Genomic DNA, 22,215 nt, shown 5'->3' with positions numbered 1-22,215 from the left:
TGTATCTGGAATTTCTTATTTGGCATTTTTCTAAGATGTCTTACAGGAAGATCAGTCGGATTGGATAGAGGAAGAATGGAAGTCTATGCTATGATTATGGGCATCTACTATGATATCAATGTTGATTATGCAACTCAATTGTGGAAGGAATTTGTTAAAAGTCTTGAAAATACAAATTCGGAGAAAGGGATTTCTTGTGCAAGATATTGGAGCTTAATTATGGAAAAAGTTTATGAGAAAGAAGCAATTCCAGTGATGACAGATGTTGCAGTTGCTGAATTTTCCTTCTATCAATTTACAAAGACTGTAGAAGATGATGAGGCAATTTTTTCTCATGTGGCTCGCATTCCAGATGCGATGCTTCGCAAAGTTTCTCCAACTCACAAAGTTTTGGTAAGATATTTGCGAAATATTGATACATCATACCAGACTGGAGTATTACTAGACGTTGCTACTCCGTCAAAGAAAAAGAAGGTTAGCAAGAAAGATGTGAAGGGTTCATCCTCACCAAAAGTTCAAGATGAAGCTATTTCAACTGAAGAAACTTTATCAAAGTTGAAGAAAGAACTCATACCTTCTAAGTCTGGGGTATTGAAGAAAATTCGCAAAGCTGAAGTGAGTAGTAAAGGCGTTACTATTCGCAGTATTCCCGCACCGGTTTCTCTACGCAAGAAAAGACAACGAGCTGAAGATGTTGCCAAAAATATGCAACGTACACTTGTAAAAAGGAGAAAGATGGTGATTCACAATGAATCATCTGATGAAGAAATCATACCGGAAACTCCACCAGTCACATTTATGGTAAATGTTTCTTTACCACTTATTCATACTTCACAATTTTCTACCACTTTACCACAAACCAAACCACTCGAAATAGTTTTTACCAAATCAGTTTCTGAGGAGGTACCTATTTCCGATACGGTTGTCAACGTATTTGATACGGGGGCACCTATCCTGAGTGTTGCAACCACAATCCCAATCTCTTTACCCATTTCATTACCCGTTACCACTTTATCCACCACTTCCTCAATATTTGATCATGCTCTTCAAAATCCATTCACAACACTTTTTCCATCTCAATCACCCGAAAATCCTCAACCTTTGCAACTGTTGTCTGATACTGAAGCTGAAGGAGGAGCCTTTGGAGGGATACTTGATGATATTCCTTTTGATTCAGATGAAGAAGATATTCCTGATCATATGCTGATGACAGGAAAACAGTTTAAAATTCTGAATCAGAAATTGAAGGCCATTATTCAAACGCAAGCTGATTCTGGTAGAATATCTTCTATATCAGCCATGGAGTTTGATGTCATGATAAAAGGGACTGAGAAGCGTATCATGGAGAAGGTTGATCAAACAGACAAAAATAATGAGCTTAGAATTAAAGCACAAGGGAGCAATTTTACTTCTGTTGTTCAAGATTTAAAAGCTGCTACAAAAGAACGTCATATTCTTTTTGTACAAGATGTAAAGAAAGTTCGTGAGGATGTAAATTTGAAGATTCAAAAGTTGAAGTCTGAACTTGCGAAGGATCTTCAGGATATTCATACTAAACATGCAGATGTTCAATAGAAGATTGTGGAGGTTTCTTCCAAACTCCAAAAGTTTATTGATGTTCCTGTTCTTGAAGCTCATAAAGAAGAAACAAAGGAGAAGTTTGATCAGCTGACAAAGTTGGTGACTGAGCTTAAAACAGCAGTTTCATATTCTTCATCAACTCAAATCATTACTCCTGAATTCTTGTCTCTAAAGATTAATACCTTAGAACAAGCAATTCGAAAAGCCCTTGCTCCACTTACAAATTTCACTTCTTTACTACAGAAAAGTGCTCCACCTGTTTTCACAGGGGTGCAAGGGGGAGAGAAAAGTCGAAGTAAAGAAGAGGAGGCAAAAACTGTTGGAAAAGTGATATCGACTCAGCTTATAGCCACTCTTCCTATACCTACGAAATCGATTTCTTCAACTACAATTACCACAAAAACAGTTTCCAAAGGTATTGTTATTGAAGAAAATGAAGGAGGTTCGAGTTCAAAACCTCAAACAGATGTTGTGGGAAAAGGAAAAGGGATATTGTACGAAAAATCAAAGGAGGAGAAGAAAGCTGAGGCAGAGGCTCAGTTGGAGAGAATGAGACAAGTACAAAGCATCATGAGGCAAAGGGCAAGTGATCCTCCCTCCATGAACAAAGGAGATCCTGCGAAACTTTACTCTTACGAAACAATAGAGTCGAAAGTTGTGGGAAGGGAGATGTATGAGTTCGAGAAGAAGCTGAAAAGAAGTTATGATATTGCGAACTCAGATCATTGTCAATTGGATTTCCCGATAAATGAAATGTTGTTCATCACTGCTCAATATCAGATTAGTGAGAAATTTGATAATCCTGATGACTATACTCACATGAAAATCAGATTTCATGCAGTCATGGGGAAGAATCCAGATGATGTTTGGTCTTTAATGAAGATCAAAAAGGTGCTGACAATTAAGAAGGATATTTTGTTTGAAGACATGCTTCAAAATTTCCGTTATTTTGTTATCAGAGTAAACAACAAGCAATATGACTTCACAGTAGCTGATTTTCCATTGATGAACTGCAATGATTTAATTCAAGTGGCTCTGATCTTGAAGCATATGGAAGAAAACAATATTAAAGGCTCTGAGATAGATGTGTTCAAGGTTGGCTTCGCACATGTGAAGACATTCATCGACAACTATTTCGACTGTTTGGCCCTTACAGATGATGAACTAGCTAATGTGTTGGGTAGAGAAGTAAAAGTTCATTGAGAAGAAACTTTATCTCAATCAGCTTTGTCGAAGTATGTTGTTGGTGAAATATGCCTAAAACCATTTGGCATGGTGTTTTCTGGAAGAGACACAAAAGGAAAACCAAAGAAATTTTTGTTCAAAGTCTCGAAGATTGAAAATATAATTCTTCGCAATATACGCACTTTATTGTACGTATGAATAACTGCAAGAAGAATAATGAAGGAGACAAGAAAGATCTCAAGAAGGTGATCTCCTAGTATGGAGAAGGGCGAAGGACAATCCACTCTGCAGTTCAAAAGCTTATGGGTTGAATTGCATCGACTGTTTACAAAGGGGGAGATTGTAGATGTAAAATTGTAAAAAGTCGAAAATAGTGTATTGTATAGTTTCGCATTTTATGTTATTTTACTAAGTCATTTGTTATGCGAAGTTAAAATGTCTAGACTTAGTATATTTTTTGTACACTCATGTTTCCTATAAATAGGGACTGAGGTTAGAAGTAGAAAGAGACTTTTTCGCAACAGATATCTCTTCTCTGCTTATTTTGTAATCAGTCTTTATCAATATGAGATCTGATTAATATTTACTCCTTGTGTTCTTAATCTTCATTCACTCAAATCTAACTTTTCTTTTCTCAAATCTCGATAACAATTCTCATCAGTGTGTGTGTTGAAGAATAGTTGAGATGAAAAACATACATGCCAACTAGAAATGGTTCTACATAAGAAAACAAGTGAACTTAAATCCACTGATGTGTTCACTTTCACCTGCAAACCAAAAAAACATAAGTAAGTTTCTGCTTCAAATCAAATCAAATTCAGGATCTTCCTTGTCCTTCTCCTCCTCTTGAATGAGTTTCCCCTTGACAGTTTTCGTCAAGTTATTGATAGCTTGCAGGACTTCTGTGAATTGTGCAGCATTCTCCATCTTGGCGAGGTCAGCTTCCTCTCGAAGCTTGGTAAGATCCTGCTCCAGGGCTGCAACACCTGCCTCCAATCCAACTATCTTCTCAGAATTTGTTTTTGACATGTTGACACCAGAACCGTAGCAGCTCTGATACCAATTAATAGGTTCAAGATCCTAACCCGCAGGTAGGAACCTTAACCAGGCCTCTTGTAGTTCGAGAAACAGGGAATTCTTCAGCAAATCGTCTAAGACTTTTATTCCAACATAAAACGTGATTTATCCCTAGAACATTAATTATATAGTCGTATTAACCTAATCATAATCCAAAACCAGATCCTAAAAGATAGGAATTCTAAACTAAATAAAAAACTATTATTCTAATTAAAAGGAAAGCTAAATAAAAGGAAAACATTTAAAAATTATTTCTTGAATCTTGATGCTTATCCCTTCGTCGATATACTTGACCAAAACGACCAACATGGGTCGTATCGGATGATTCAGATGATAAACAAAAAAACAAATAAATAAATAAAGGACATTTGACACTTATAAAAAAGATAACTGATACTTGTCGCCATACCAGTTACTTAGCAGCAACCTCAAGAAACTCAGCTAGGCGTGGGTGCAAATGAGTTGGACAAACCTACTAAACAAAAAACACCAAAAAAAAAAGTTAATATATAGTTAACATAAACTATTGTTAACAACTAGGCGTAATGAAATTGGATGACTATATTCCCAAATTACCCTTGCCAGGTCTCCAAGCAATGCAAATTGATATCTCGTACAATAGTTTTGATTCCAACTCCATCAGCGTGTGCTTTTGAGTGAATTCCTTGGGATAAACCTTCCATATACGCTCTGTTATCCCTTTCCTTTTTGAACAAAACACCATAGCGAGACTCCAAATATGTAATAATAATCGATCGATAGAGTTTCTACATAAGTTGTAGGTGATCAAAAATGGCGGAAATCAGGAAATGTAAATTGTACCTTTAGCGAGATTAGGGTAAAGCCATCACGAATTAGAGCCATCATTACCTGTGGGAGACCTAGGGGAAGTTGATCGCCTCTATCCACCTGCCAAAAAAGTGAATCGTCTTCCTGTAAGTTTTCGGCGCTTTCTCCCGATCTTGCCGCTCAACCGGACCAATGACGCCGGGAAGGAAAAGGACGTCGCTCTTCACCTCATACTCGTGGATGTGCCACATCGGCTTTTTTGAGTCCGGCAAGGTTAAGAACAGTTTTTATGTTATGACGTTTTCAACTCCTATTAACCGGGCATCGGCGACTGGACGATCGTAGATCAAGCGCTGTCTCATATCCTCGTTTTGATGGCGACGAAGACGGCGGCATAAATGGAAGGGGGATATCAGAGCACAAAATAGATAGACAGGGGAGGCGGGAGAGAAAAGAGTCGAATGAGTGTTTTAAAAAGCCCTAGAAATTATCCCAATGATTTTCTGATATATGAATTGTTGAGGTATACAATAGAGATGGTATCGTGATTAGGGTTTGCAGAGAAAAGGGAAGAATAGAACGAAGGGGATCTTGAAGCGGGGTATTAAAAATTTTAAGAATTTTGAGGGGATTTCATTTCCCCCTTTCAAGAACGCGCGTTTTAGTAAAAATCATAAAGCGACAATCACAGAGGACGCACGTTTTATATAATGTGCCCTCCGTGTTTTTATTTTTTTTACATTAGACACTAATTTAAGGGCACGCAATAATGCGTGACCTAAATCCTCAAATTTTTTGAACAGATGACACGTTTTTATTGTCACTCTCTTTTGCGTAACATAAATCAGTGAGCGTCGTGATTTGCGCGTCGTGAAAGGGTCTTTTTGATATTATATATAGAATGAATTACCATTTATTGTCAGGGATTACCTGAGGAAGAAACTTTTGCTCAAACAAATGGCTGAATTGACCATGACTTACATCATGCAATAATCCTACAAGAAAAGATTACATAAAATTAATAACAAAAAAAAAAAACAAAATTGATAGTAGATTATATAAACATATACCAGCTAGTTTATAGTATGTATATTTGTGAATTGGTTGGAAAAAATAGGTCAATGGTCAAATATGTGACATATAAAAAGGAAACACCCATTTTTTATACAAAAAAGGTTGACAAAGATGGATATTATTACTATTAAATTTTGACAAAAAGATGATCCAATTCTCTCTCACCTTTACTGTGTGTATATGCGGATCTAGAAATAGTTCAGGGGTAGCACAAAGTTTTACCGCAAGATATATAATATGATTTGTTTTTCAAATTTAGGTTAAATGGGGTTCAATTTTTCAGGTTTGGGATAAAAATTAATACCTAAAATTTACCTATTTGTCAATTTGTAGCCACCAATAGTATACATCAACATCTGTCGACTCATTATCCCAACCAATTGCATGATAACAATTTATTTCATTGACCACTTATATTCTGATATAATCTTTCACAAGTGCATCAATGAAAACACTTCAATATAATGTAAAATACTTCCGTCCGTAAGCAAACACAGACAAATAAACCAAATTGCAATCAATGCATAAGCATATGCCCCAACACTAGAAGAACTTGATGAACAAACAGGATTGATAGTAAAAGTTTGTTAAGGCATTGACTGCCATTAAAAGAGTGCAAACTAAAGATGGTAGAAATATGTATAATCCCACTTAACTACTTAAAGCATGGAATCCTAAGGATATATCAGTTGTGTCATCTTGCTTGACTAGACAAATAAATTTTTAGCTTGATCTAGTAGAACAAGAAGCTAACAAATGGTTGAAGTAATGACAAATGGTAGAACTAATACCAGTACAAACAATGATATTAGACAAATATCAATATAAACAATGACCCCCACTTAGAAATTTAGCAATCTGAGTCAATTCTATCTTATAAAAAATTTCACTTGTAGTTTAGGCATTTGATCAAATAGTTAGTATGCATAAAATACAATGTGTAATTAATACCATAAGTCATTCAACCATAGAAACCTTTTGTGAAACAATAATGTTAACAACCAGACACAAAATTAAGCGCACACACACACACACACACACATATATATATATATATATATATATATATATATATATATATATATATATATATATATATATATATATATAGGGGAAAAGCTCAATAGAGAACCATAATTATTGGTTTTTCAAGGTATCAACTCCTTTTTATAATTTCTAGAGCTTATTCTTTATCGAAAAAAAAAATCTAAAATATCTAAATTCATATATTAACATTATGAATGTGAAAATTATTTTTCGGATTCATCGTGTGAATCCGGATTCACGTTGTGAATTTTCAAAGATTCACATTGTGAATTTGACGTAAAAAATAAAAAATAAAAATAAAAATCATTGGAAAAAGGATAAAAAGTTATGAATTTCTGTATTTTTAGTTTTTTTTTTTGATAAAAAATAAGTTCTAAAAGTTGAAAAAAAAGATTGGTTCTTTGGTTCCTTAGTTAATTATGGTTCTCTATTGAACCTCACCCTATATATATATATATATATATATATATATATATATATATATATATATATATATATATATAATTAGGTTGATGTGAGACGGCCTAATTTTGTGAGACCGTGAGACACATTTTATTTATTTATTTATTTATTTTTAATTTTTTTAGTTAATTCAATCCCGAAAAATAAAATTTAAAACAAGAATTTTTGGATTTTCCATTTATTTTGCATTTTAAAATTATTTTTTAAAATATGTATAGTGTAATATTCTATTAGAATATTTCATGTATTTTTCAAAAAAAATGGAGTTTTTTTTTTATTTCTTTAATTTTTTTTAGTTAGTTCAATTTTAGAAAATAATATTTAAAAAAAGAATTTTTAGATTTTTTCATTTATTTTGCATTTTAAAATTATTTTTTACAATATGTCAGTGTAATATTCTATTAGTATATTTCACGTATTTTTCAAAAAAACGGGATTTTATTTTATTTTTATTTTTATTTTTTTTATATATTCAAGTTCCGAAAATAATACTTAAAAAATAAATTTTTATATTTTTTCATTTTTTTTTCATTTTAAAAGCATTTTTTAGAATATGTCAGTGTAATGTTCTATTAGAATATTTCATGTATTTTTCAAAAAAAACCGGATTTTATTTTACTTTATTTTACTTTTTTTTAGTTAATTCAACTTCCGAAAATAATATTTAAAAAATGAATTTTTGGATTTTCCATTTATTTTGCATTTTAAAATTATTTTTAAATTTGGTCTCACGATCTTAGAAAATTAAAATGGTTGCAAATGAACCTGAACCTCTATATATATATATATATATATATATATATATATATATATATATATATATATATATATATATATATATATATATATGAACATATGAGATTAATACCTTTTGTCTATGTTCCTCACAAACAACAATAAAGATCAAGTTTTAAAATAAGTTAGCAAATCCACTTAAGTTGAAATCTCGGCAAAAAAATGACTTGCAGAGAGTGATTCTTGAGAGAATATGATTTTCAAAATAAATAGGATTTTAAATCCAAACTAAATCATAGATTCTCATTATTCAAACAAAAATTAAAATACACGAACATAATGTGTTAAAGAACAAAGCATATTTCTTCCTTTCATTGGGGAATAAGTTCTAACCATGTATTTCTAGACTTCCAACGATTGCTTCCTTCTAACAGATGGTTTAAATAAAGATAAATTGTAGAACTAATACAGTACAAACAATGATATTAGAGAGATATCAATATAAACAATAACGCCCACTTAGAAATTTAGCAATCTCAATCAATTACATCTTCTAAAAAATTTCACTTATAGTTTAGGCATTTGATTAAACACTTAGGCCTCATTTGTTTTTCTACAAAAGTACTTTTTGAGCACTTTTCTCTTTTGGTGGGTAACGTTTCGCAAGTACACGTTTTCTTCCGCAAATTTGAAAAAAAACCAAAGATATTTTACCACTTCTAAAACAAACAGCACCTTAGTATGCATTAAATACGAGACGTTATACCATAAGTCATTCAACCATACAAAGATATTGTGAAACAACAATGTTAACAACAAAACACAAAATGAAGCGTGTGTGTGTGTATATATATATATATATATATATATATATATATATATATATATATATATATATATATATATATATATATATATATATATATATATATATATATATATATATATATATATATATATATATATGAGATTAATACCTTTTTTCTATGTTCTTCACAACCAACAAAAAAGGCCAATTTTTAAAATAAATAAGGGAATCAATTTAAATTGAATTTGTTGGCAAAAAAAAATGACTACCAGAGAGTGATTATTGAGAGAATATGATTTTCAAAATAAATACGATTTTAAATCCAAATTAAATCTTTAGATTCTCATTATTCAAACAAAAATTAAAATACACGAACATAATGTGTTAAAGAACGAAGCATATTTCTTGGTTTTATTGGGGAATAAGGTCTAACCTTCTAGTTCTAGACTTCCAATGATTGCTTCCTTCTACAATCCTTATGTTATTCCAGCATAGGGTAACAAACCAGTATTTTTGGGTAGCACCTAACAAATTAATTTACAAAATGACAATAAAAAGAAAGGAAAAAGAAAGTTTTACCGCACATATCCGCCATTGGATCTTGTGCTTATGTTGATGAAGCGTTTGATTGTCAAGCTAATGCAAGATATGACAAAAAATATATGAAATGTCTATGGGAGCCTGATTCGTGTGAACTTCCAACGTCTGTCTGATTATTCAAAAATGTTTTTTTTAAGAATTAAAAATAAAAAATAAAATAAAATAAAATAAAAACTTATGCATTTGTTAAAAAATAAAATAAAAACTTAGGTAAATAAAGTTCCGAAAATAATAATTAATTTTTATTTTTGGATTTTTCCTTTTACTTTACATTTTAAAATTATTTTTAAATTTGTTCTGATGATCTTACAAAATTTGCATGTTGTAAAATGAATGTGAATCTCTCTCTCTCTCTCTCTCTCTCTCTCTATATATATATATATATATATATATATATATATATATATATATATATATAAAATCGTGAACACAATTTTAAAAAATTGGTGGAATGACCGAAGTTTATTCCGTAGTGCGTGTAAAGCGTCTTTCTAAAGTCTATATAAGGATGATAACCTGTGCTTCTTCCTTGCATACGAACTATATATATGGTACTGTCACTTTATTTTAAATGCAATGAAACAGTACCTGGGCCTTTAGCAGTGAAGCTTTGTACATATAGTTTCCTAGCTTAAGGATTGCACATGTCTAATCCATATTTTATCTATATCGCGGCAATCTATAAAGGTGAAGGGTGGTGGTGACAGAAGAGAGTGAGCACCCATGGTCTTTCTCGCAAATAGTGCGCTTTCATGTGCTTGAAGCTATGCGTGCTCACCCTCTGTCTGTCACCCCTGCTATGTTTTTCTTCCAATCTATCCATATATATCTTTATTGTCTTTTTATCTTGCATGTCTATGATTAATATATAGTACCATATAGTTGCATGGGGTAAGGGAAGGAGAGCGGTGATTGAAGAGAGTGAGCACAGATGGGCTCTTCTTGCATGACATACGGAGTCATTTCGGAGAATTTGTAATTTTGTATGCCTAAAGTTAATTATGCGTGCTCAGGCTCTTTTTGTCAGCTGTCTTTCTTTTCTCATTTTCTCTAGTAGGATCAGAGTGCGTGCTTTCTGAACATATCTAGTGATTCATCGCAGCATCATGTGATTTCATATTATCTCATTCCGTGTTTTAACGGAGACGTGACCAAAAAGCATTGAACGTCTTAGAAAATCAATATATCTAGATGAGATCTAGCTTACTTCCCTAAAAAAAACGAATAATCTTAGAAAATCAAATACATTGAACGTCTTTTAATTAAGTTATTATCTGTAACCGACAATCATTCCTACTGTATCTGGCATGGGGGAAAACACGTGATCCGCAGGTTCCTCCATGCTTCTAAACTTTCTCTGTTGGGCGCTTCACGGATATGGTCCAGATTAATGCACCAAGAAAGATTCCTCAAGCATTGGAAAACGGTCAACAAAGTGAGTGAGAACACAGGTATGTTTCTTGAATGGTGCAACATTAGTGAAACTATGTGCTCGTTCTTTATCTACTCCAAACCACTCTATCGCACCTTTATAATCTCTATTTTTTCGTATTATTGCTATATAACTAAAAGTTTTCTCATAATTGATATATTAATTTTTGTTTTGAATACTTCTAAAAGAAAAGGACTGAATAAGAAATTGAAACGAGTACTTCGATCCTCCAGAACACCAATTCACGTTTTCGTCGTATAATTTATACTATAGAGCAAAGGGTCTTTCTTTTTTAGTTGGGTACATCCACCATGCAAAAGTTCTTCTTTAGCCAATTATTCTGTTCATTATCATTTAATTTGTTACTTATGAAAATTAGACGTTTTGTTTTTCACTTTTTTCTTTCAAGTTAGGGTTCCAGGTATAGTTTGAATATTTATATGAGTAACGTTTGCATTATTCTCAAATGTTTTTGTTTGATCAATGCATTAGCATTATTCTTTTTTTAGTTGAGTTACATTCATGTGCCCTAAATAATACTTTAAAGTACATATGAATATATTGTATATATGCTTTTCATCTTCTTCCTTAAGCCAATATCAGGCCTAGGGGTGAGCATTTGGACCAGTTGATCGGACCGGACCGTACCGTTTTTTTGGACCCATGGGTCGGTTCTCAGTTCTACGAATCCATCAAAACCGGTCTGGTTTTTTTTTCCGGTTTGGTCCGATTTTACCGGGTTTAGAACCGGTTGGACCCGATTTAAAAAAAAATTGTAATCTATGAAAAATTTTAAATAGCCACAACTCATTCGTTTTAAGTCGGATTGATACGTGGTTTTTTCCAATGTTTAATTTACAGTTTGTAAAGGAGTTTAGACTATAGTTTTGTTGATTTTGGTATTATATTAAATGAGTTACACTCTTTCAAAGTTGAGCTACCAAAGCGGAAAAATTTCAGCTTTTTAGCAACATTTTTAAAATTTTTTAATCTTTGAAAATTTTTAAACAACCATAGCTTATTCGTTTTAAGTCGGATTGACGCACGGTTTTTTCCAATGTTTAATTTACAGTTTGTTATTAATTTAGACTATAATTTGGTTGATTTTGGTATTATATTCAATGAGTTACATATTTTTTAAGTTGAACTATCAAAGCTGAAATTTTTTTAGCTTTGCAGCAAAAATTTAAAATTTTGTAATCTGTGAAATTTTTAACAACCATAACTCATTCATTTTAAGTCGGATTGACCTGCGGGTTTTTCCAACAGTTACTTTATAGTTTGTAGATGAATTTAAAATATAATTTTGTTGATTTTGGTATTATATTCAGTGAGTTACAATCTTTCAAAGTTGAGCTATCAAATCTAAAAGATTTCAACTTTTTAACTATTATTTTGTACTATAATTCTGAATTTTATGTATCTTTTACAGATAAATCACATGAAAAAGATCTTGGTGAACGTGATTTATATGTTATTTGCTTTTATTTGACAAATTAATTTTGCAACTTATAATATTATAACATCAAGGTATATTAGTTATGCATGACACGGAAATATAATCATTTTTACAAGTTGTATCGTATCAAATTTAATAATATATTCGTTTTAACGAGTTCTATCAAACCCAAAAACTTATTTTAACGACTTGTACTCGATGCAATTAAAGTTGTACCGGTCCAAACGCATCCAAAAACCAAAAAACCCGGACCCGGACCCGGACCCGGACACGATTCATCCGGTCCGGTCCACGGTCCACAATATTCTCCATAACCGGTCCGGTCCAAATGCTCACCCCTAATCAGGCCATGGTCTATTGGCGTATGTTTATGACTAGGTATGTTTAGGATTAGGGTGTTTGTTACCTAGCCACTTTAATAAAAGAAAAAAAAAAAACAAAAAAAACAAAAAGTGACAGCGAGAGTGCGAGACTGCATTATCCCATCCTAACCATTAACCATTTGATCAAACCAGCAAGATTTCAAATTGAGAAGTTGTATATAGAGTTAGCATGTCACGGGTTTATATTTATAATATGTACATAGAAAATCAAAGGGCTTCGATGGCGACTTCTAACCTAATCGGGTGTTGGCGATTGAAGGTTCAGTTTCATCTCGTCTGAGGCAATAGATGGAATTAAAGTAGTTTGTAAGCATAGATTAAACTTTCCGTTAAAGAAAATGTACACAGAAAAGTGAATGTCAAAGTTGATTATTTTCATCGTAGAAAAAGGAATGATAATATATACCGGTGTAGGTGCTATTTGGCCCTCACATAATTCCACTAATTCTATTTGGTTAAGTAGACATTTAATACCAGCTCTTAGCCTCTTACGGGCTCGATATGAAAGTATTAAAAATCAAACAATTTTATTTACATCTTCATACATAATATATATAATATAAGCAACAATAATGAGAAACTGAAACCATACATTTAAGAATCTAATATATTATGACTTCCATGGTTGGGGTAGCACCATGCATCATTCCCCCACTCCAGTGGGGCACCAAGAAGCTACTAGTCAAGCTTACTGTCCAGTGGATGATTGTGAGTTAAAGATTTCATTATATGTATATGGACAGAATAATTTGTTCCTCTATTTCGGCAATCAACAAGAAAGGAAGAAAAAAAAAGTTACTCTAGTTGTTATCATAGATTCACCACCAAATGATTATATTCAGGCGCAGTGGATGAAAAGGACTTAAATATTTGATTAGAACTTTATGATGCGGAACCTATTACCCAAATTATTATATCATAGATTCATCATTTTAAATTTCGTGCTCATTTATTACGTTTTTGATCTTATAAAATGAGTTCATATAATAAAAGACAAATTGTCCTAATATGTTATTTTGCAAGTGTTTTCACGGTTTTTAACAATATATATATAATCATATTATTTTTAAACATCTATTTCGTATAAAGTGTTTGAAATGGATTATTCAAGAAAAATATTGTTGTTGAAGTTTTAGAAATAGGAGTAAAAATTAAAATATATAAGTTGATACCTATATTATTGTTTGGTATCAAATTTTAAACATCTCTCTTCCTAATAAAAATCTCTCTAGGTTTGCTACATGTCCATCTTATAACCCATAACAATCCACGTGTCATTACCTCCTATATTCATAGAAAAAACTTCCCGTCCTAAACATTATTATTGGACTCTAATCTAAATCTAAATGTAACACTAAATTATCGGAGTCTAATCTAATCAAACTCAAATTCAAATTCAAATTCAAATTCATCTCAAATAAAATCACTATACTATAAAACGAAAATTTTGTTTGTTATCAATCTTTGACCGCCCAATCCACATATTCTGCTACTAATCAGCAAATATGTTTCCTTATTAAAACCTGCATTAAAATCCATTATATCACATAAAATCAGCAATGAGTTTTTAATAAGTTTATATTTTTCCAAATATATTTACATCATAATAGGAATTAAATCAAATCAAATCAAATAAAATATTAACTTCGAATTTGAATGTTTTCTTTCACTTATAAATACGAAACCTTTGAATTCATTTCCAACATTTGCCTATTCACATTTTGCTGATTAGCTGAATCATAAAACACTATGATTCTGGTAAGGCATCCCCAAACAACAATGTCGTTATTCTTCTCCTTCTGTTTTCTTCCTTTTGGTATAAACCATGCAATTCTGTTATGTTACTTTGAGATCTTTATCTGATTCATCAGTTGTTCATCGTGTGTGTGTTAGATCAGAACAAGAAGAATAGGAAGAACATGAAGAACACAAAGAACATGATGAGCACAAAGAACATGATGAACACAAGGGCTTCAGATTTAAGTGTGTTTGTTAGATTTGAACATGAAAAACACGAAATAGATCAAAAACTGAACCTAGATCAAAACACAAACCCATATCTTCAAAATCGATTTCTGGGTTTGAAAACCCTAACTCGAGTTCATCTTCAAGCTCGATTTTGGAAAACCACCACATGTGAGTGTGTTCATATTTAAGGAACCCAAGACACACAAAATCAATTTCTTCATTGTTCCTGGAGATCATTTAATTTCAGATCTGATGTTAGAGCATGAACACATACACACACAGTTTTGGAGCTCGTTTGGTTTTTAGGGAGAAAGTGAACATGATGAAGACAAACCCTCCTGAAATCGATAGATGCACCAGGTCTGAGGGATTTCAAGGGTAACTTCGAGTGTCAGATTTGGGCTAAAGACGATGGAAATCAGATCTGGGTTGGAGGTTGAAGACAATGAAGAGGTTGAAGATGATGAACATTTATGGAACAACACTCTGATTTCAAAACCGATGGACCAACTTCGTGTTCTTAAAATGAATTTCAAAAGTCCCAAAGCTCGATTTATAGTTTGAACTCCGTTTCATACCGCCGTAATAATCATGAAAGTCGGAGTCTTACCGAAAAAGATAACGGGAGGATCGCCGAAGTTTTTTAAATGATTAAACCTACGATTTAAGGTCATAAGGATGTTTTTTAAATGGTTCAACAAGTTCACTGGGAAAATATATACAAAAAAAGTCAATGACTAAATATATACAAATCGAAAAATAAATTACCCTTTTAAGTCATTATCCCTTTATTTTTTGACAACTTAGTTTTTTGGTGTAATATTTTTTCTTCTATGAAAGATAAACAAAATCTAAAAAAACTAGAGTATTTAAAATTTCATTCATTATCAGATGAACATAATTAATAAAAATTTGAATTAAAATTAAAATTTTTTACATTTATAAAAAAAATTCAAAAAGAATTCTCAAAAAATCAGAATACTTCTACTCACTATATTAGCGAATTTGTAAAAATAAGTTTTAAAATATAAAAAAAACATCATAAATGGTCCCTTTGGTTTCCCGATATCTGAAGTTACCCTAGGGATCAAAAATTTCACAGATGGTCCCTATGCTTCTAAAACTTTTGATGTTTGGTCCATTTTTCTAACTACGTTAGCTTTTGGCCATTAACTATTCTGTTATTTGATTATAATATCTAGAGGACATTTCCGTCAGTTCACTACCACAACGACTATTTATGATATTTTTTGAAAATAAATAAATAAATAAAAACAAAAAACAAAAAACAAAAGAATGGGACCACCCACCCACCCCCACTGATGCCCTTCCTCCCTTCCCATTTTTTCCCTCTCTCATACGCACTCAACCCAAAAAAAACTCCACCCATTTTCTTCTTCTTCAAGTTCATTAACCGACATCTAAAGATCGATGAAGAACTATGAATCACATCTCCCCCACCATACCTAATTCCCCTCACAATCTCATCTCACCCCACCCCCCTCTCTCATTCTTTTCTTCGACAAGACCATCGTCCGCCACTGGCCATGCCTCCACCGGCGATGACATCGACTTCATCCTCTTCAATCCCCACGGCTTCTCCTCTATCCTCCATCTTCACCTTTTGAACTACATCTTCTTCCACCCCTTTCCACTAACCACCTCTATCATTAAATATACCCATTATGACCTAATCGATTCGAAAGTTAATATATGTGAAATTAAAAATGAGATGCGGGTGCTTCTTGTTTCTCAAGATCGATGTGTGTGACCCTTGTTCTCAAGGTCGATCCAACCGTCTTCTCTTTCATTTTTCCTTCCAGTCACACAAAAATCAATATTAGCCCCTTTTCCTTTCCATCGACCTGCAGTTGTGTGTGTGTGTGTGTGTTTTCTCTCTAGTCGCCCCAAGAACTCAACTAGAATCAAGATAAATCTATCTATTTTGAATTTCTTGGTCTGATTTAAGAGGAAAAAAAATTAATAACGATATGGGGGAGGGAAAATGTGTTGATTGTTTAGTGCTTCTTTCATGTAGGTATTAATAATCATGGCTGGAATGGATAAATAATTGTTGTATTGGGGTTGTGGTGAATATGATGGTTAGTTCAGGGATGTCGGTGGTCGGAATGGATCATTGGTGGTGTTGTGTCTTTTATCCTCAAAACGAACAAAGTGAAGAGGATTGTTAGATCATTCATCCCAGGTTCATCACTTATGTGTTATTTAGTTTTAAGTGTATATGTATGTGGTTTGATTTGGAGAAGGAATATGTAATGAAGAAGTTGATCAATAGGAAAGAGAGACAAAGAAAGAAAGAGAGAGAGTGAGTGAGAATTTGAAAATTATATATATATATATATATATATATATATATATATATATATATATATATATATATATATATAAGATAAAATATCAAAAATGGTCCTTGCAATAGTTGTTGCACTTCTAACATTTCATATTATCATTGCATGAGAACATTGTTTCTTGTATTTTTGGAAGCTTACAAAAGGAAACTTCATATACCACTCAACACTTATTTTCAATCTTAATCTAACATAATCATGTCCCAACATTGTTCTTTAAATGTTTCCAACATCATGAGTAGCTCCAAAAGAGCTCTCATAATCACTACTGAAGAATACCATCATTGATCAAGTAGGGTGTGACAACTGTAGAAATTAGGTCGTTGTTAAACGAACAATATTTACCTAATCACTATTGTAATAAAGCTAATGTGTAATAATAATATAATTTTGATGTTAGGGTATTATACTTTGAAAACACATCCAATATATCAATTAAGTCTTTGATTGATATGAATCCCTAATAAACAACCAGTTTTAGCATACATAAGGAATGAGTTAATGCATATGATTGAACGAGTTATATGTATTAGACATTATTATGTGGGATCAGTAGGCTCATCCCATAGTCCTTGAAAATAGGAAAACTTGGACATAAAGAACGTCAGAAACGGAGTTCGTATGCAAAGATACGACCATTTTATGAAAATTAATAACCGAGTAAAAGCTCACCACCTGATATGTTTGAAAACCCGACTCCAAATGAAAAACGAGAAGTCTTAGGAAATGAAATTTTATTCCTGATCAATTTCCTGTGAGTCTCTTTCATTTTAGGATAGTATCATGCTCCTACATTTTTCCGCCATAAAATACCGCATGTTGTTGTTGGTAAGGTTGGTTAGCCAACAGTTCACCTTCTTCACCAAGTAAACCTCGAATGATCTGTAGGGTCATTTTCGGGTATCACAACGATAAATTAGTTATATATTACAAATTAGTTTTTTATGTAGCATATTATTTTAGAGTTAACTTTTCTATCCCGCATCATATCGTCACATTTAAGAAGTGAAAGTTCGCAACTGTAAACGAATTATGTCTGAAAAGAACTTTCAAACACTTTGTTAGGATAGCTACGCTATTTCATAATTACTAGATATCGAACCGTTTTTCTTAGCCAAATCTTAGTGAGTTCCCCTAAAATACCACCACACAAGCATATAAAAGCATGTAGAGTGGGTCCAAAACCATCGAACTGGATTAACCCTGAGACCATATCATAACTTTGGATTGCCCTCTTGGTACACAACTTATGTCCTGATTGCTCCTGAGTCCACTATATAACTGCGGCTTGCTTTCCTAGCCCTCAGATTATCTATTGGTTGATCCCAAGTTTGTTGGCTTTCGCACAGAGCAGTATTGCCTCAACCTAGCTGCACTATGTCAACATATGCAACAAATAAACATATAACTAACACATAGATAATCATGCAAATATACTAGTCTAACATAACACTACATCATAGCTACATCCTATATATCAGGATACATCATACAACCTAGTGGGCTGACATTGGTGCCTTCGACCCACAAGTGCAGTGAATAAAACTCACCTCACAGTCTCAAAGATAAGTGAATTGATCACTGCTCCAAAAACTAACTCTACAAATCATTATACCATAAACAGGAACCAAGCCTCAATCTACTCCTCAAATTAACCCATTTAACATATTCAAACTTGGTCAAAGTCAATGGTTAGCAGTCAATAGTGAAAGGTCAACCTTTAGCTGGTCGCCGCTTCATGGCCATCCTTGGCTATGTCATGTCAGCGAAACGACCAAAAAGATGGATCGTGCCCATTCGCCACATAGTGACAAACTAAGGCCACGCCGTGGGCGTTGGGTTCCTAACAACTCAACAGTTTAAGTCGTTTTCTTCAATTCTAAGGGCTCCAAGGCTTGGATCTGGTCCATTCTACAGAGTAAATGGATAAAGTTTCTATATTTATCCCTTAAGACCCTCCAAGAGATAATGATCTCAATCCTAGGTCCAAAAGGGCAAAAACACAACATGGCTTAATCATTAAGCACTTAATCTTGAAAGTATCTTGTCGAACAATTCCAGAAGGGTTCCTAGCACCATTACTAACATAAAAATTCATGGCTTTCACACATGCATGTCCAATGCATGTCTTTAACTCCTGTTAGGTCAAACTAAAGGTTAATGACCAAAATTCCATGCATGACACCAAATCTCATTCCTACTTCAGATACAAGGCACCAAATACTCCAAAATGGCCTAGAGAGTCCTAAAGTTGCAAACTTAATGAGATCTCACCACTCAAACCCATCAAAACATGAAGAAACGGGAAGAAATCTATAGATCTAGAAACTTAACAAGGAAAATTTTGGGTCTTGAACACTCACAAAGGTCCAAAAGATATTCTAGAGGATGTAGATGATTCTTGCAAGGTAAATCACCACACTAAAGGCTTCCTTCTCCTTCAAAGATCAATAAAAACACGAAAATGAGTTAAAATTTGAAATAGAGGCTAGTGTTAGAGTTTCTAAGCTTGAGAGGGTGATGGAGGCTAAATGATCATGAAACCTAGCCATAATAACAGTTAAATATGACCCAAAGGCCAAGAATTAGGTTTTTCTCCCAAAACACCTGCCACACTGTGGCACTTATGGCCTTGCTGTGGGAGTTATTTAAATCCACAATCAAAACAATGTTTCCATCTCATGGTGAAACTCCACCGTGCCATGGCCACCCAAAATAAAAGTAGAACATTCAAAAACTAACTCTTACCTAGAAAGGTTGTTACAAGGACTACAACCTGAGTTTGGAGTTCTAACTCTGATACCCTTGTTTCATGAGCTAAAGTTGATGCGATGATGGACCTCCATTATAGAATCCTGATCCTGTGTGCATTTCCCTTCAAGCCTTTTCACTCGCCTAAAAAGGTGCACATTATATCATGTGATGATACTAAGCATATCAATAGCTCTGAGTTGATGCCCAAGTCTGGCACTATGTTCAAGTATAAGAGGTAAAATTTTACTTTACGTAGTAGGTAGGGGATGTGTCCTAGATTTCTAACAAGTTTCAAGCCTACAAGTGACTCTTCCTTCAATAACCTAATCATCAATAAAGTTATCAAGCTACGTATAATTGTTTTGAAGTCTTTTTAGATAAGATAATGTCTCTCAATGGGTTTTCTTGATTCTACCACAAACATGGAAGGATTTATGTATTGCATATCATCAATGGTCCTCTAGGGTCTGGGAGGTAGGGAGTGTTTAGGGGTGGTATAGGAAGTGAAATATGATCAGTCTCATCCAGGGGCTCAACCTCTTCCGATGACTCATATTCTGCGTATGTATCATCACTCCCAGAGAGCTCAAGATCTCCATCATCTTAATATAGATTGAACAACATAGGAACAGACTGGAAATTAGGATCTTTCCTCAAGTTTGTGCGAGTGAGGGACATCCTCTTCCTCATCACGGTCTACCAGATTCATCCACCCAAGAATTTTAGCCATGATTTGGTCACTATCGTGTAACAAGATTGATTTAATTAGTATACAATTTTATGATTAACTATAATACATATATGTATCACATATAAGTATTATAACGTTACAACAAAAATGACCTATGAACACACTTTTTAATAGTACTTTTGCCACATTTCGGAAAAAAAGGTGACAATCTCTTTATAAAGTGAGGCAAATTATCATTAGTAGAATCCTAGATTATTTTTGCCACATTTAGAAATCATAATAGTTATAGATGAGATCCTTAGTGTGTGTCTATATATATATATATATATATATATATATATATATATATATATATATATATATATATATATATATATATATATATATATTGTCACATATAAAAATCTAATGTGGCAAAAAGGTAATACCTATGGTCACCTGAATTGTTTATATAACCATATGTATCATTTAGCGAAACATATAGAAATCTTATGTGGATAACATTAATACCTATGACCAGATGAATTGTTTGTATGACCATATGTTTCATTTAGCCACATATAATACATGTGACAAGCCATGTGGTTGTAAGCATATTATGGTGGTGTTTTTTTAATTGTTCATGTGTCCAAATGTATTGTTCAGCCTTGGTAAAATAATGTGGCCAAATATGACAATCTTCCACATACTTGTCTTCGTTTTATTACAAATAATGTGCAATGGATTCTAATGTGGCTAAAGGTAATACCTATGGTCACATGAATTGGTTGCATGATGGTATGCATAATTTAGCCATAAATAATAAACATGACAAACCATGTAGCTGTAAGGATTTTATGGTGGTCTTTTTTAATAGTTTGTGTTTTAAAAGGTATCGTCTAGCCTGAGTCAAATAATGTGGCCAAACATGACCATCTTCCATATCTTTTATTCATTTTATCAGAAATTATGTGCAATGGATTCTAATACGGTTAAAGGTAATACCTATGGTAAGATGAATTGTTTGTATGGTCGTATGTATCATTTAGCCACATATAATAAACATGGCAAACCATTTTGCTATAAACTTTTTATGGTGACATTTTTTTAATAGTCGTGTGTCCAAGTGTATCATTTAGCCTCAGTCTAATAATGTGGTTGAATATGACCATCTGCCATACCTTTTTGTTCACTTTATCGGAAATAATGTCTAATGGATTCTGATGTGGCTAAAGGTAATACCTATGGCCACATGAATTGTTTGTATGTCCATATGTATCATTTAGCAACATATAATAAGCATGACAAACCGTGTGGCTGTAAGCATTTTGTGGTGGCATGTTTTTTAAAGTTTGTAAATCCATATGTATCGTTTAGCCCTTGTCAAATAATGTGGCCAAATATGACCGTCTGACCCAAAAGACTTAATGACATAAACCCTAACCCATACAATTTAATTAAAACACAATCATTTTTACTTTAATAATAAAATTACCTGAGGCATTACTTTATATATATATATATATATATATATATATATATATATATATATATATATATATATATATATATATATATATATATATATATATAAGTGTTGTCTACTAACCAAACATCCAAAAAAATAGCCAAAAGATTATGTTCACAACAATTACCATAAATTTTCAACTAAAGATACCTATGAAAATGACAAAATGCACTGTACTCCCTTTACCAACGACAGACAGAGAAATCATGCAATATGAAATCAAACTCGACATATTGATGAAAGACATGTTTGGTTGAATGATCATCCTCTTGACATTGCACAATGATATCATTT

The 22,215-nt window shown here is 32.7% G+C and overlaps 1 pseudogene; it reads right to left on the bottom strand.

Annotated features, from left to right (window-relative positions):
- Positions 1–4,284: 4,284 nt before the first annotated feature.
- The window catches only part of LOC111876595 (oil body-associated protein 1A-like), a 73,165-nt pseudogene continuing 55,234 nt past the window's right edge, over positions 4,285–22,215 (bottom strand).

Source organism: Lactuca sativa, chromosome 5, assembly GCF_002870075.4.
Source record: "Lactuca sativa cultivar Salinas chromosome 5, Lsat_Salinas_v11, whole genome shotgun sequence".
Taxonomy (NCBI): domain Eukaryota; kingdom Viridiplantae; phylum Streptophyta; class Magnoliopsida; order Asterales; family Asteraceae; genus Lactuca; species Lactuca sativa.
Note: the sequence above shows the minus strand (reverse complement) of the source record. Positions and strands in the feature narration are given on the sequence as shown.